The sequence below is a fragment of the Gossypium arboreum genome, chromosome 6 (genome assembly GCF_025698485.1).
Source record: "Gossypium arboreum isolate Shixiya-1 chromosome 6, ASM2569848v2, whole genome shotgun sequence".
Lineage (NCBI taxonomy): Eukaryota > Viridiplantae > Streptophyta > Magnoliopsida > Malvales > Malvaceae > Gossypium > Gossypium arboreum.
Window position 1 is genome coordinate 6,171,046 of NC_069075.1, and position 15,988 is coordinate 6,187,033.

Genomic DNA, 15,988 nt, shown 5'->3' on the forward strand with positions numbered 1-15,988 from the left:
CCCTCGATATTTTTGGGCTTAATAGGCCAAAATTGGAATGATGGGCCAACGGCCCAATTCGTAAGAACCCTCGGTACGTGATTCTGTTAGTACGTGAAAGGTAGGAATATGCATGAAAAACCCTAAAATAGATAAATTACTGAAATACCTTTAAAAGTGGAAAATTTACGCTTTACCCCTAGGAGATAAATTACCAAATACCTCTAGGTTAAATTGACCTAAATGCATGTTTGATGTTGTTATTTATCGCATGCCATGTTGTTATTATCGATGCATGGGATGGGATATTGACGGAGGAAGTATGAAAGTGGCTTGTCCACGTCATGGAGGCTTTGCCTCAATTTATCGATAATCGAGCAAAGCAAGGTCAGAATCGTGGAGTGTTAATGGGTGGGTTGAGCTATTCCCACATGGAGTGTATGGCTGGTACGGGTGGAGTGTAGTGGTTGGTGGGTTGAGTAGTCTCCCAAATGGGTTTGCATATGTTTACCGATGTTGCATGTATTTTGAAATAGGCCTATGGGCCATATCATTATCTGAATAAGGGCTAAGGCCCGCTTTATTGTAATCTGAAAAGGGCTCGCCCAAGACCATCTTATTACTGAATGGGCTTAGCCCAATAGGCTTGAGTGACTTGGGCTTTGAATGGGTTTTCCTTACACACCGAGTTTCCCCAAACTTACCTTTTATTTTCATCCACGCAGAAATCCCCAACCATAGTGGGCTTGGAGTCGTGAGGGAATTCGGAGTGGCCACCCGCTCGAAAGTTTGATTTTCTTCCGTGAACTGGACATCCTTTTAATTACGTTTGAGGTTTTGGGCTTTTAATTGTAATAAGGCCGCTTATTTATTTTGATGGTTTTAATATGTATTACTAAGATAGGTATTACTTATTTTAACTGTTGAAACCGAATAGCTTTAGGCTGCGTTTTCAAAAACAACAGCTTGATTTCAAAATAACACGACAACAAGCAAAGCTTCCGCAATGAAAGTATTTTCCAAAATTAATCACTTTTCCTAAAAATGACTTAATCAAATCGGTTTCTAGAAATATCCATGACGTTAAGGTGTGGCAATGGCAAGATGCATGTCAGGATTGGATCCGAAGGAGCTTGGTACTTAAGCAATCAGATGGACTCACCACCTCTTTTCCGGTTTCCTACCGGTGCATGACTTCCATTCACTTTAACCCTTAATGAATTAATCTTTTGAACATTAAGTACGATTTTCCGGACTTAGAATGGATTTTTTAACGCTTTTGATGTGGCATCTTGGATCCGCCATAACTTCGGGCCGGGTTTGGGGTCTACATTTAGTGGTATCGAGCCTAGTTATAACAACTCTACTGTGGAATGGGTTTACAAAATTTAGATCTTCAAAAAATTTATAAAGATTGTGAAAATGCGATTTTCAAAATTTAGATCTTTAGAAGGTGGCATTCGAATCTCCGGCCAAGCTCGTAAGTATTACTCGAACTCTTCGAATATTTTTCTAAATTATCTGTCTGATGAAACCCTACTAGGACACTCTAGATAGGATGATCTGAAACCATAGGAAAATCGATAAGAGATTGAAATCTGTAGCTAGACTTGATTCTGCGAAAACAAACTCTCAACTACCGTCGATTCATAAAACATCTGTAATAAACATTGGAATATTAATTGATGCATAAAAATTTAGAATTAAGATAATACGATATGAGTACAAGAGGTCGTGGGGCTGAGCCGAGGAAGTGCTCGAGCGAGATCTTCGTCTTGAGACATATGTTGCGGTGAATGCACCGTACCATCGACAACAGAGGTAGAGTCTCATGATCATGGTGCGGGATGATGCCCCGTCATGTAATGCTTCGTGTTCGAAAGGGTTGCCGAGACAAGTTCGGGCAACGAAATTCGAGGATCGATTTCTGAATGACTTCGAGCTAACGGAGCGGAGACCTTTAGGGGCGTGTCTGGTATAGCCCCGAATGTAGCGGAATATTGGTTGGAGGCCACAGAACGGATTATGGACAACTTGGACTGCTCTGAGGAGATTGTGAGTGGGGTATCTGTACTAAGTCCCTTGGGTCACTCGGTTAGGGTAGACAAACTGTATAGGGATGTACCCTTAAAAACTCAAGGTAGGATTTTCCCTAGAGATCTGCTGGAGTTACCATTCGGAGAGTTTGATCTCATTTTGAGAATGGACTAGCTTGTTAAGCATAAGGCGACCCTGGATTGTACTGCTAAACGTATGGTGTTAAGGACCACAAAGGATGAGGAGGTTATGGTGATAGGTGAGCGAAGGGATTATTTGTCCAATGTGGTGTCGGCATTAAGGGCCGAAAAGTGGATTCGGAAAGGTTGTGAGGTCTATTTGGTATTTGTAAGTCAGTCGGAAGAGGAGGGACTGACAGTGGATAAGGTTAGGACCGTAAAGGAGTTCTAAGATGTTTTTCCGGAGGAGCTTCCAAGATTGCCTCCGAATCGAGAAGTTGAGTTTGGAATAGACTTGTTGCTCGGAATGGCGCTCGTGTCTATCGTGACCGTATAGGATGGCACCAAGGAGTTAGTAGAGTTAAATGCTCAAATTCAAGAGTTGTTGGATAGGGGCTTTATTAGGCCAAGCGTGTCTCCATGGGGAGCACCAGTGCTATTCGTGAAAAAGAAGGATGGTACAATGCGGATGTGCATTGATTATCGCCAGTTGAACAAACTAATAATTAAGAATAAGTATCCACTGCCAAGGATTGACGATCTATTTGACCAGCTTAGAGGAGCTTTTGTATGTTCCAAGATCGACCTTCGATCTGGATATCATCAGTTAAGGGTCAAGGAGGCGATATCCAAAAGACGACATTCGGACTCGGTATGGTCATTACGAGTTTCGGTTATGCCATTTGACCGACGAACGCTCCCGCAAGATTTATGGATCGATGAATCGTGTGTTCCAACCATTTTAGATCGGTTCAGAGTCGTCTTTATTGACGATATCCTGGTATATTCTGAAACTAAAACGAAACATGATGAGCATCTCCGTATAGTGCTGTAAGTATTAAGGGAGAAAGAACTCTTTGCGAAGTTCAGCAAGTGTGAATTTTGGTTGAGGGAGGTAACTTTCTTAGGACATGTGGTCTCTGCTGAGGGGATTAAGGTGGACCCTCGGAAAATTGAAGCGATTTTGGAGTGGACGCAGCCTAGGTTAGTGTCAGAAATACGGAGTTTTCTAGGACTGGCAGGATATTACAGAAGGTTTGTGGAAGGTTTTTCTGTGATGACAGCACCTTTGACAAAACTCATAAGGAAATAAGTACCGTTTGTATGGACTGAGAAGCAGTAGGAAGCTTTTGAGAAGTTGAAGAAAGTTCTGACTGAAGCACCTGTGTTAATTCAGCCAGAGTCTGGGAAGGATTTTAATGTGTACAGTAACGCATCACACGTGGGTTTGGGCTGTGTGTTAATGCAAGAGGGTAAGGTGGTTGCATATGCATCACGACAGCTTAAGCCTTATGAGGGGAACTATCTGACTCATGATTTAGAGTTGGTAGCAGTGATATTTACACTTAAGATTTGGAGACATTACTTGTACGGAGAAAGGTGTATTATATACACTGACCATAAGAGTCTTAAGTATTTGTTGACTCAGAACGAGCTGAACCTTAGGCAAAGGAGATTGATTGAGTTACTTAAGGATTATGACTGTTCGATCGAGTATCACCTAAGCAAGGCTAATGTGGTAGCCGATGCTCTAAGTCGAGAGTCAGATCTCGATCCGAGAGTAATGTTTGCTCGTCTCGAGTCAGATGATGATGGAAGTCTGTTGGCTGAGTTGCAAGTGAGGCCAACCTGGGTGGATCATATTAAGGAAAAAAAAAACAGTTGAACAATGAGTCTTTGGTCGCTCGTTTTCAACAAGTTAAGGAAGGAAACTTCGAGTTTGGGAGCCGAAGAGACGATGCAACAAGCAATACCCTCATCTGTTTGATTAGGTAAATTTCGAGGACGAAATTTCTTTAAGGAGGGTAGAGTTGTAACGCCTAATTTTCGGAATTTCGTGAATGTTGACAAAATTTCATGCTTTGATTTTGTCATTTGTGAGTGAAATTATGAAATAGGACCTATGTGAAAATGTTTGAAAATGCTATAGGCTAAATTGAAGTGGCCAAATAAATAGGAGTGCAAAATAGGAGGATTTGCATGATAAACCTCCCATTTTACATGAAGTGGCCAACCATCATGTTGTTGTAGACAAAATGTACACTTGATATCCATAATTTATGGTACAAATTGATACAAATTGATAATAGGCTAGGTAAATGTTCCATGATAATGGGTTAGGTAAATGTTTCATGATAATAGGTTAGGTAAATGTTCCATGATAATGGGTTAGGTAAATGTTTCATGATAATGGGTTAGGTAAATGTTTCATGATAAGAATATCATGTCTTTTGTATTAAAGAATTAAATGGATGAAATATGAAGTTTTATTAAAAAGAAAAAGGGGTGAAAAGAACAAAGTTTTGTCCATCTTTGTTCATCATAGCTGAAAGTTAGAGAAGAGAAAGGAGAGGAGAAAGCTCTTGAGTATTAGGTCATTAGGAGGAGGAAAATTGAAGGTAAGTTCTTGGTACCTTGCTTCTATTTTGAGGTTCATGAGTTCTTCTTGATTCTACCTTAACTCTTGAAGTATATTTTGATTTTTAGCTGTGTTGTGAGCATTTGGTCATGAATTAAAATGAAGGAAATGGTTGTTGTTTCATGTTCTTTTGATGAAAATGGAAGATATGTGAAGTTGAGCCAAACAAATGAGCATGCATGTGCCTTAGATGCTAACGGAAAAATCGGCTAACATGTTGTGCTTTAAAATGATGAAATAGAGATTATGCTTAAGTAAAAATCATAGATATGTGATGATTGATTGGTGATATACATGTTTAAATAACATGCATGCAAGATAGGTGTATGAAAGAGTGATTTGGTAATAAATCTGCTTGGGACAGCAGCAGTAAAGTGAATTTGGAAAATCACCATAAATTGTGGGAGATGAATTAGAAGCTGAATAAATTATGTAATTAAAGCTTATTGAGTCTAGTTTCTAATGAAATAAACAAGAACATATTTTGAATTCTTTACAATGAGAAATTTGATTCGTAATGAAGAGTGGTCAGATTAGTCAAACAGTGAAACATGGGAAACTTTGAGAAAAATCTGGTATTGATTGGATAAACCAAAACTTCTGAAAATTTTATGGATAGAAGATATATGAGTCTATTTTCAGGGAAAATTAACGGAACTTGATTTGGAGTTTCGTAGCTCCAGTTATAAATGATTTAGTGACTGTTGCTCAGGAAGACAGCTTGCAGTGAAATTATGATTATGTGGTAAACATTGACAAAAATTTGTTAATGAGTTGCTTATTGATTTCTTATAAGCTTACTATGATCTGTAGGTGTGGTTGGCCGAATATGGTATGGGGTTAATATGTAGTTCGTGTTTGAATAGTTAGATTAACGTGTTAGTAATCCAATTGTAGGCGTTCGTGTGTGTGGATCTCACAAGATATCGTTGCAAACAAGTGTGTAACTAACACCCTCTTTTTAGTCTGGATCGGCAAAAGTCGAAAAGCCAAAATGCCAAAACTGGTATTTTGTAGATTTATGAAAAGCGAATGCTCGTGAGGTAAATCGATTAATGTTTTTGGTAAGCTGCAAAATTTGGACTGCAAAGTGCATGATTTACGTGCCCTCGATATTTTTGGGCTTAATAGGCCAAAATTGGAATGATGGGCCAACGGGCCCAATTCGTAAGAACCCTCGATGACGTGATTCATTAGTACGTGAAAGGTAGGAATATGCATGAAAAACCCTAAAATAGATAAATTACTGAAATACCTTTAAAAGTGGAAAATTTACGCTTTACCCTAGGAGATAAATTACCAAATACCTCTAGGGTTAAATTGACCTAAATGCATGTTTGATGTTGTTATTTATCGCATGCCATGTTGTTATTATCGATGCATGGATGGGATATTGACGAGGAAGTCTTGAAAGTGGCTTGTCCATGTCTTGGAGGCTTTGCCTCAATTTATTGATAATCGAGCAAAGCAAGGCAAGAAATGTGGAGTGTTAATTTGGGTGGGTTGAGCTATTCCCACATGGAGTGTATGGCTGGTACGGTGGAGTGTAGTGGTTGGTGGGTTGAGTAGTCTCCCAAATGGGTTTGCATATGTTTCTTGATGTTGCATGTATTTTGAAATGGGCCTATAGGCCATACTATTATCTGAATAAGGGCTAAGGCCCGGTTTATTGTAATCTGAAAAGGGCTCGCCCATACCACTCATTACTGAATGGGCTTAGGCCCAATAGGCTTGAGCTGACTTGGGCTTTGAATGGGTTTTCCTTACACATCGAGTTTCCCAAACTCACCCTTTTATTTTCATCCACGCAGAAATCCCCAACCATAGTGGGCTTGGAGTCGTGAGGGAATTTGAGTGGCCACCCGCTCAAAGTTTGATTTTCTTCCGTGAACTGGACATCCTTTTAATTACGTTTGAGGTTTTGGGCTTTTAAATGTAATAAGGCCGCTTATTTATTTTTGATGGTTTTAATATGTATTACTAAGATAGGTATTACTTATTTTAACTGTTGAAACTGGATAGCTTTAGGGCGCGTTTTCAAAAACAACAGTTGATTTCAAAATAACACGACAACAAGCAAAGCTTCCGCAATGAAAGTATTTTCCAAAATTAATCACTTTTCCTAAAAATGACTTAATCAAATCGGTTTCCTAGAAATATCCATGACGTTAAGGTGTGGCAATGGCAGTATGCATGTCTAGGATTGGATCCGAAGGGAGCTTGGTACTTAAGCAGTCCGATGGACTCACCACCTCTTTTCCGGTTTCCTACCTGGTGCACAGCTTCCATTCACTTTAACCCTTAATGAATTAATCTTTTGAACATTAAGTACGATTTTCTGGACTTAGAATGGATTTTTTTTAACGTTTTTGATGTGGCATGCCGGATCTGGCCATAACTTCTGGGCCGAGTTTGGGGTGCTACATTTTCAACCTTTTTTATTTTTATTTTATACTTTTTATTATGAAATATATTCGTAAAAAAATAATAAATAAAAAATAAAAGAAAGAATCACCTTCTGAATTTTTAAACTTTGTTTTTTTGATTACTTTTTTCGTGTCTAAACAATTACAATTGGTTTCTATGGCTTTATAGTTGATTTCATTACAATATTTTATATTTTTTGCTACTGTTTGCTTTCGTTTCTACTACTGTTTCTGTGTTCTTTTCTCATCATTTTTGCAGGCGTTGGCAAGGTCAACAGAGGTGGATTTTTCCATTTTGGTGCAAGGGAAGCAGACCTCGAGCGGTGAGCACGCTGACGCGGCATGTAGAGCAGTGGCGCGACTGAAAGGGGTTAGGGTTTCTTTTGTTTTACTGAAGATGTTTAGGTTTTTGGGCCATTAAGGTTTTTTATTTATTTGGGTCATTGGGTCATATTGTAAATGGAATGTTTTCTGACTTGGACTTTATTTTTTGGTTTAATTTTTGCTTTATTTGGGCTCGGGTAAAATTAGGCCATTACAATATACTCCGCAAGGATTACAAGAAAAGAGTTTAGACGGTTGGGTCAAATTTAGCTTAAATTTTTTGTGTTTGATACATTAAGTTTAATTGATGAAATGTAAGAGTTTAATTTTTTTTTAATTTCAATATAGAAATAACTTTTTTTTAAATTTCAATATAAAAATAGTTATATTATGGCCTGGTATTCTTTTAAGTTTCAAATTGCTTGGTTGAAAATTGATTTTAATTGGATAATTAGATAATTGATTAGTTCAGTTATTTATTTTATGAACTGTTATTGAACAGTTTAAATCATTTAAATCCCAAGTAAATGATTGAGGTCAGTTTTAAACTTTTGATTGGACGAATATTTTTATCATATGTTTAAAATTAATGGATATTTAATTTAAATTGAGACCTAATTAATGTAGTATAAATTTGATAAATTTCAAAGGATGAATGAGATTATTTGTAAGTAAAATAACACAAGCCATAATAAGGTTGTAGATCTAACAAGAATTCTCCGCTTCATGTAATAGTCGTTGTATGACAAGAATTCTGTAATGAATATAAGTGTTGAAACGATATTAATTCTTAATAAATAATAACACTAAAAATATTGATCATGTTAAAATTTTAAACTTATATTAAATAAACAAATAATCTTTATCTTTGATAAATAATCAAAATTCTACAAGAATTTAAATAAGTTTGCTTATATATTAGTATATGAAGTGTTCATATGAAAACAAATATTTTAGGGCAATTCATAAAATTAAAAAAATAAAGAATTACTTTAAAACCATTAATAAAATTATGATTGGTCCTCCAAATATGGTGTTCAACCCTAGTGCTGCGGAAATACTTTTTATCTACCTTCTTATGTTGATTGCCAACGATAGCCATGTGAGGGATGTTTTAGGCCATCAATATAGTGAGTTAATAAGGTTTTGATTCTTACTCATGCAAGCCTTGCTTTTTCTTTTTGAATTCAAATAATGACTTGTATCAAAGAAATAAACAGGTTGTGTTTGGCCCCGAGAGAAGATTGCTCAAAACAAGAGTGATAGGATAAGACCTAAAAGAGTTGTGCAGAGCGACAATGGTGGGTTTTGGAAATCTTCTATAGGGATAGACCTATTTTAGATGATGATAGTTAAGAGATAAGACTTTTGAAAATGCTAAATTTTTAGAAATACAGTAATAATAAACATAGAAAATATAATATTATATAGCAAGGTGGCTTATGTACTAGTATCAACCCAAGTTGAATAGGAGAATTAGCTTGAAGTAAGGATTATTTATAAGATAAAAATACTTTATGATGAATGGATGCAAAGATTAATCTCAATTAATGGAGTTGAAAGAAGACTGTCATGTTCTTGAAAGTGATATATTTAAGGCTGGTTCGTTAAATATCAATTTTTATTAGAACAAACTACAAAAGAAAAAAAATATTATTAAACGTTTGGATTATCTTATATGCATGGAATTTATACATGCAAACAATCACAGTTATATTTTGGAAGAAATGATAGGAAATTACATTATTTAAAGAGTCTTCCTATTTATAGCTCAAGTTCTTCAAAATTAACAGTTAAGATCAACTCAATCTGACGGTATACATCACATATCTAGAATATTCTCACCTAACAATATTTAATGTTATATACAAGCGGGTGTTTCTAGATCTTTTGAAACCTTCTACCCTATTCCACAAGGGTCCAGCTCTTTCCATAACCTTTCAAAATGTTCCGGGCCTTCTAGACTTCTCCAACGAGTACTAGTGTTGGAAACGTAATAATAAAAAACTCAAATACTAATTTTTATCACACACAAATAAACACAATACAAAATACAATACAAACTCTCTTTGTAGAGGCCCAATTTTGCCCGGGGCCTAATAAACCTTAAAACCCAAAACAAAAACCTAAAGCCCAAACTATAACCCAAACACAAGCCTGATCACCTAAACCCTAATGGCCCAATTAACCTAAAACATATTAGCTAAACAGAAACCCTAAGTGCCTTCCAGCGCCGCACCCTCTGGCCACCCCATGTGCCTCCGCAGCATGCACCCTGCCCGATGTCTGCCCCCTCTCGCACCAAAACGGAAAAAAGCTGAAACATTCGCCTTTGACTTCACCGATCCTGCAAAAAAGGACAAAGAAGAAAAGCCAAAACGAGACGCAACAGTAGGCAACACAACACGCAAATAGTATGCAGGAACAGTAGAAAACAAACAGTGACAACCACTTCTTGTAATCGGCTATAAAGCCACGAATGAAATATTGTAAAGGGGGATTTTCAAAAAAAATAAAATACAGAGAAGAAAAACAAAAACAAAGTTCAAAGCGTAGGTCTTTTTTTATTTTTATTTTTTCTCTTTATTTTCCTTTCTTTCGAAATTGTTTGTGTATACACATATTTCTTAAATTTTTTAAAAACTGTTTATATACGTGTATATATATATATATATATATATATATATATATATATATATAAGAGTAAAAAAAAAATTACCTTCTAGCAGCCAGATCTGGTGGTATTGGCCGATCGGTGGCGGTCCACTGGAGTCTGGCCGGCACCTCATACCTTCAGAGAGAACAAAAGAGGGGGGGTTGTTTTTCTTTTGTGAAAGGAGAGAAAATGAATTTTTTTTAAAAAAATTGGCTTTTATAAGGGTTAGAAACGATGCCGTTTTGGTCCATTGCCTGCAGCGCCAAAACGACGTCGTTTTGGAATGGATCAAATCGACCCAACCCGCTCCAAGAGGAAGATCCACGTGTTTTTTACGAAAGGGCTAATTGCACTTTTAGCCCTTCCGCTATTTTATAGTATTTCGATTAAGTTTCTGTTATTTTTAATTTAGCCCTGGAATTTTGCTTTGATTTCATTTCAGTCCCGTGTAAAGTGCTGTGTTTTGGAGGGTGGGGATATTTTCCTCTTTAGTCCCTCCTTGTTATTCGCGTACTCAAATTGGTCCTTTACTCTTATTTTTTATTTCGAATTTGCCTCGAATTTTGGTTTTAAATTCAATTTGGTCCATTTTTTAGTTATTTTCTATTTTATTATTAAAATTGATTAATTTTATTTTATTGTTAATTCTATTATTATTGCTATTATTATTATTACTTTTATTCTTTTATTACTATTATTGTTGCTATTTCTCTTGTTATTTTTATTATTATTTATATTATTGTTAGTATTATTATTATTCCTTAGTTTATTATTATTATTATTTTATCATTATTTTCTATTATTGTTATTATTAATATACTATTATTATACTTATTAATGTATTATTATTATTATTATTATTATTATTTTCTACTTTATTATTATATTATTAGTATTGCTATCATCATATTATTAAACTAATTAATTTTATATTGATTTTGCCACATTATATATTTTCTTTTGTATTTATTTACATTATTATTATTATTATTATTATTATTATTTTTGAACATATCATATATTTTATATTATTATCAATTTTAAATATTTTACATATGTTATTTCTTTTAAACTATTATCGTATTATTTATTTTGAAATCTTTATATACATCTTTTATTTTAAATTATTATATATATATATACATATATATTATATATCTTAAATTTCCTATATATTATTTAGTTATATCGTTTTATATGATAACGTGTTAAATTCTTTTTATTATTTATTATAAATCTTTCTACTACTATTAATTTTAAAATTTCATATGTTGTTTATATTAAACTTTTGTACATATCTTCTATATGTTAATTATTTTAAATTATTTTTACAATATTATTTATTCTAAATTTTATATGCAATTTTAAATTATTTTTTATTTATTATTTTAGGTTATTCTATTTATATTATTTTGTTATCTTATATATTAATGATTTTAAATTGTTTAATATCATTTAGTTTAACTCATTTTCCATAGTATCTATTTCAAGCTTGTTTTTCCTACATGTTATTCGTCTAGAATCGCCTTATTACTTATCTTTAATTGTCCGTATTATTCATTTTATTTCTCTTTAATTATTAATATTTAAATAATGTATGTTGAGTGATTATTGTCATTGTGTGTACTATAATTCATTCACTTGTATTTTCATATTATTGTTGTACATTTGTGTGATGTTATTCATGTATATTTGCTCCATGCTCATTGCTATATTTTTATATCATCGCATTGTGAATTAAGCTCCAATATTTTTATCCAATATAGATCGCTTTATTTTACTCCAAATAAATAAATGCACATCGTTTCGATTTTACAATCGCTATTACTCAAAAATTTAAAAAACAAGACAATATTCCGTGTTTGGAGATTCTAGAGATTGTGCCCTACGTGCTGGGTTTCGATTTCTTCGTTTGACCCAAATGACTGAATAACCTTTTAAAATTTAAACACGTGAGTTTTGAAAATCAAAAGACCAACTTATTCTCGAGGGTCTGAAATGTTGTGTCCTAACGTACTGGATGTGACATTTTATTACTTCGGGACAAGAAAGTCATTAGAATCCATTTCGATTTACTCAAGCAAATTCTTCGTATAGATCAACATAAAAAAAAAGATCGTATTCTAAATTCTTTTCGAGTTTTTAATTTTGACATTAAGACACTAATTAATCAATTAAGTACCAATTTTGGGCGTTACGAGGGTGTTAATCCTTCCTCGTACGTAACCGACTCCCAAACCCGTTTTCTCAAATTTCGTAGACCAAAATCGTTGTTTTAGTAAACCAAAATGTTTTATTAAAATGACCAAATATTTAGGTGATCCGATCACACCTAAACAAAAAAGATTGGTGGCGACTCCCAATTTTCGTTTATCATTTTCAAAACCAAAGTCGACCCCGTTTTTCAAAAAAATGGCTTCGACACTCTTTATTTTTTTTCTCACTATACTAGCTGCTGCTAGTTTTTCTTTCTATACTCACAACACTTTTTTTTTTCTCTCAAACTCTAGCTAATTTTTTTCTCAGCACACACACATGAACTATACATATATATATATAGACATAGTCTAGCTACCTTAATGATTACTTATCCCTTAAGTATATCATAAATGATAATGCTTATCCATTGTACATGCCTTGCCTTGTAGGACTTTTCAATGTTGCTACCATCTTGATTTTTCATGAAGTTTCCAACATGATAAGCTTTATACAATTTGCAAAGTTGTATTCAATTTGAAAACCAAGTTGGATGAGGTAGAAGCCAATTTGGGTACAAACTCTTTAGTTGTAATTTTTGATTTTGAAAAGTTGGTTTGATTTCTAACACTCCCCCTCAAACCGAATTTTTCATTCCAAGCTTTTCTTTGAGTTTATGGAATATGTCCGCTTTCAATGGCTTCGTAAAAATGCCCGCCAGTTGATCTTCTGTTCTGCAGTAAACTAACTCCACATTTTTATTTTTCACTTGCTCTCGAATAAAATGATACTTTGTATTGATATGTTTGCTTCGACTATGAGACACTGGATTCTTTGCAAGAGATATTGTGGACTTGTTGTCAACATAAATTGTAATTGGACCTTCTTGTATAATAGATAATTCACCCAAAATATTCTTCAACCAAATTGGCTTCTACCTCATACAACTTTGCAAATTGGATAAAGCTTATCATGTTGGAAACTTGATGAAAAATCAAGATGGTAGCAACATTAAAAAGTCCTACAAGACAAGGCATGTACAATGGATAAGCATTATCATTTATGATATACTTAAGGGATAAGTAATCATTAAGGTAGCTAGACTATGTCTATATATATGTATGTATAGTTCATGTGTGTGTGCTGAGAAAAAAAATTAGCTAGAGTTTGAGAGAAAAAAAAAGTGTTGTGAGTATAGAAATAAAAACTAGCAGTAGCTAGTATAGTGAGAAAAAAAATAAAGAGAGTTTGTATTGTACTTTGTATTGTGTTTATTTGTGTGTAATAAAAATTAGTATTTCAGTTTTTTATTATTACGCTTCCAACAAGTGGTATCCGAGCTAGGTTCGTGTTGACGTCATAATGGCAAACATGATTCAACCGCAGATCCCGAAATTAACAAAGACAAATTATGGCAACTGGAGCATCCAGATGAGGGCTTTGCATGGTTCTCAAGATTATTGGGACGTTGTCGAAGAAGGATATGTCGAGCCCGAAAATGCAGTTGCCGAAGCGACTTTGACAAATTAAGAAAAAAGAGTATTGAAAGAAGCTCGTAGAAAGGATAAGAGGGCGTTGTTTTTTATTTTTGAAGGTGTTGATGAACCAACCTTTGAAAAAATTTCAGATGCGAAGACAGCAAACGAAGCATGGGGAATTTTGCAAAAATCCCTTCAAGGAGTGGAAAAGGCCAAAAAGGTACGCTTACAAACCCTTAGAGCCAAATTTGAGACGTTGAAAATGAAACCTTCAGAAAACGTTGATGATTATGTCATCCGAGTGAAAGCGGTGGTAAATGAAATGAAAAGGAATGGAGAAACACTTGATGATGTTAGAGTAATGGAAAAAATTTTGCGGTCATTGACACACAAATTTGATTATGTGGTGGTTGCCATTGAAGAGTCAAAAGATTTATCACAAATATCAGTCGACGAACTTGTGGGTTCCCTCCAAGCCCATGAGCATAAAATGAAGCTAAATGATGATACTGGAAATTCGGACCAAGTCTTGCAAAGCAAGTTGTCCTTCAACGAAAGTGGAGCTAGGGATAATTTTGGACAAGGTACGAGCAATCGTGGAAGATACCGTGGAGGATATAGAGGCAAAAATAGAGGTGGAAGAGGAACACGTGGATGAGGAAATCAATCATATGGTAAAGTCCAAACAAGTGACGAATATCAAACATCAAGTCGTGGACAAGGTTCTCGAGGCCAAGGTCGAGGCAGAGGTAGATTTCAACAAGGAAATAAATCTCAGCTACAATGTTATAATTGCAATAAATATGGCCATTATAGTTACGAGTGTAGATCAAATCCCAAGATGGAAGAGAGAAATCATGTAGCAGCAGCTAAAGAAGAAGAAAACGTGGAATCTAGTGTATTCCTCACTTATAAAGAAAGTGAAAATTCAAGAAAAAACTCAAATACTAATTTTTATTACACACAAATAAACACAATACAAAATACAATACAAACTCTCTTTATTTTTTTTCTCACTATACTAGTTGCTGCTAGTTTTTCTTTCTATACTCACAACACTTTTTTTTTTCTCTCAAACTCTAGCTAATTTTTTTTCTAAGCACATACACATGAACTATACATACATATATATATACATAGTCTAGCTACCTTAATGATTACTTATCCCTTAAGTATATCAATGCTTATCCATTGTACATGCCTTGCCTTGTAGGACTTTTCAATGTTGCCACCATCTTGATTTTTCATGAAGTTTCCAACATGATAAGCTTTATCCAATTTGAAAAGTTGTATTCAATTTGAAAACTAAGTTGTATGAGGTAGAAGCCAATTTGGATACAAACTCTTTAGTTGTAATTTTTGACTTTGAAAAGTTGGTTTGATTTCTAACAACTAGAAGTGTCTGCCACAATCTGGGACATTCCGAACTCTTCCATCTCAATTCTGCACCCTTCCAGGCATGATGTGCCTCGAGCGGTTCGCTCTGCACCATGGAGTGTGCTGCTCTTTGGTGGACGGTGACCATTACAGGTGGTTTGCCATTCTCTCTTCTCTTGTATGACTTTTTTTTTTTCGTCAATGAGACCCTAACTTAATGGTAAGATTGAAGCCTTAAAATTTGAGATTTATGTTCGATTCTCATCTTGTATAAATTTGTAGGTTGTCCTCCATCTTTATTTTGGCTAGTTAGTTAATTAGAGTTAAATTAATTATTGAGAATTCAGTGCTTACAATAACTTAAAAAAAATATTGCTGACTTTTCCCTAACCAAAATACTATATTTGTTTAAAGTTGAATGTAGGAGTATGAACACATTATTTTAGTGTGCATCTGCTATCAACAATTTGGCTGTATTCTACTTCAACAACATTACAATGGTAGAGGCACCCACTTCATCTGCTGCTGTTAAACTTGCCCACCATATTGTAGACTGGCCCGCCCTAGTTTGTTTCCGCAAATGAGTGACGAACTTACTGACTTATTATGTTATATATAGTGTACATGGAACAAATTTTATTATTATTATTTTCAATACGTAAAGTTGTTTCCATGATTTTAACTTTGTATATTCTTTTGTTGCATCATTTTGACAAGCTTATGAGGGATGTCACTCGAAGCTTAGATTTGAACAAAAATACGTTAACCTAGGGTGGAGTGAGAAAATTTTTTATAGTTTCAAATTAAATTATAATTTTATAATAGTAAAAATATAATTTTATCATTTTAATAGCTTATATTTTTGTAATTTTTAAAAGGCTAAATCAAAGTTTTATTATTTTAGGGCTAACGTGTAA

General features: G+C 34.4%; 2 long non-coding RNA genes across 2 annotated transcripts; one reads left to right on the top strand and one right to left on the bottom strand.

Moving 5' to 3' along the window:
• Positions 1-11,770: 11,770 nt before the first annotated feature.
• LOC128294139 (uncharacterized) lies at positions 11,771-13,611 on the bottom strand. The gene is made up of 2 exons (XR_008284403.1): positions 13,534-13,611; positions 11,771-13,237 (listed from the first exon to the last, which is right to left on the bottom strand). It is a non-coding gene; the product is annotated as an uncharacterized LOC128294139 (long non-coding RNA).
• A 1,411-nt stretch (positions 13,612-15,022) lies between these two features.
• On the top strand, positions 15,023-15,734 carry LOC128294137 (uncharacterized). Its single transcript, XR_008284401.1, has 2 exons — positions 15,023-15,224; positions 15,486-15,734. It is a non-coding gene; the product is annotated as an uncharacterized LOC128294137 (long non-coding RNA).
• The last annotated feature ends 254 nt before the right edge of the window (positions 15,735-15,988 follow it).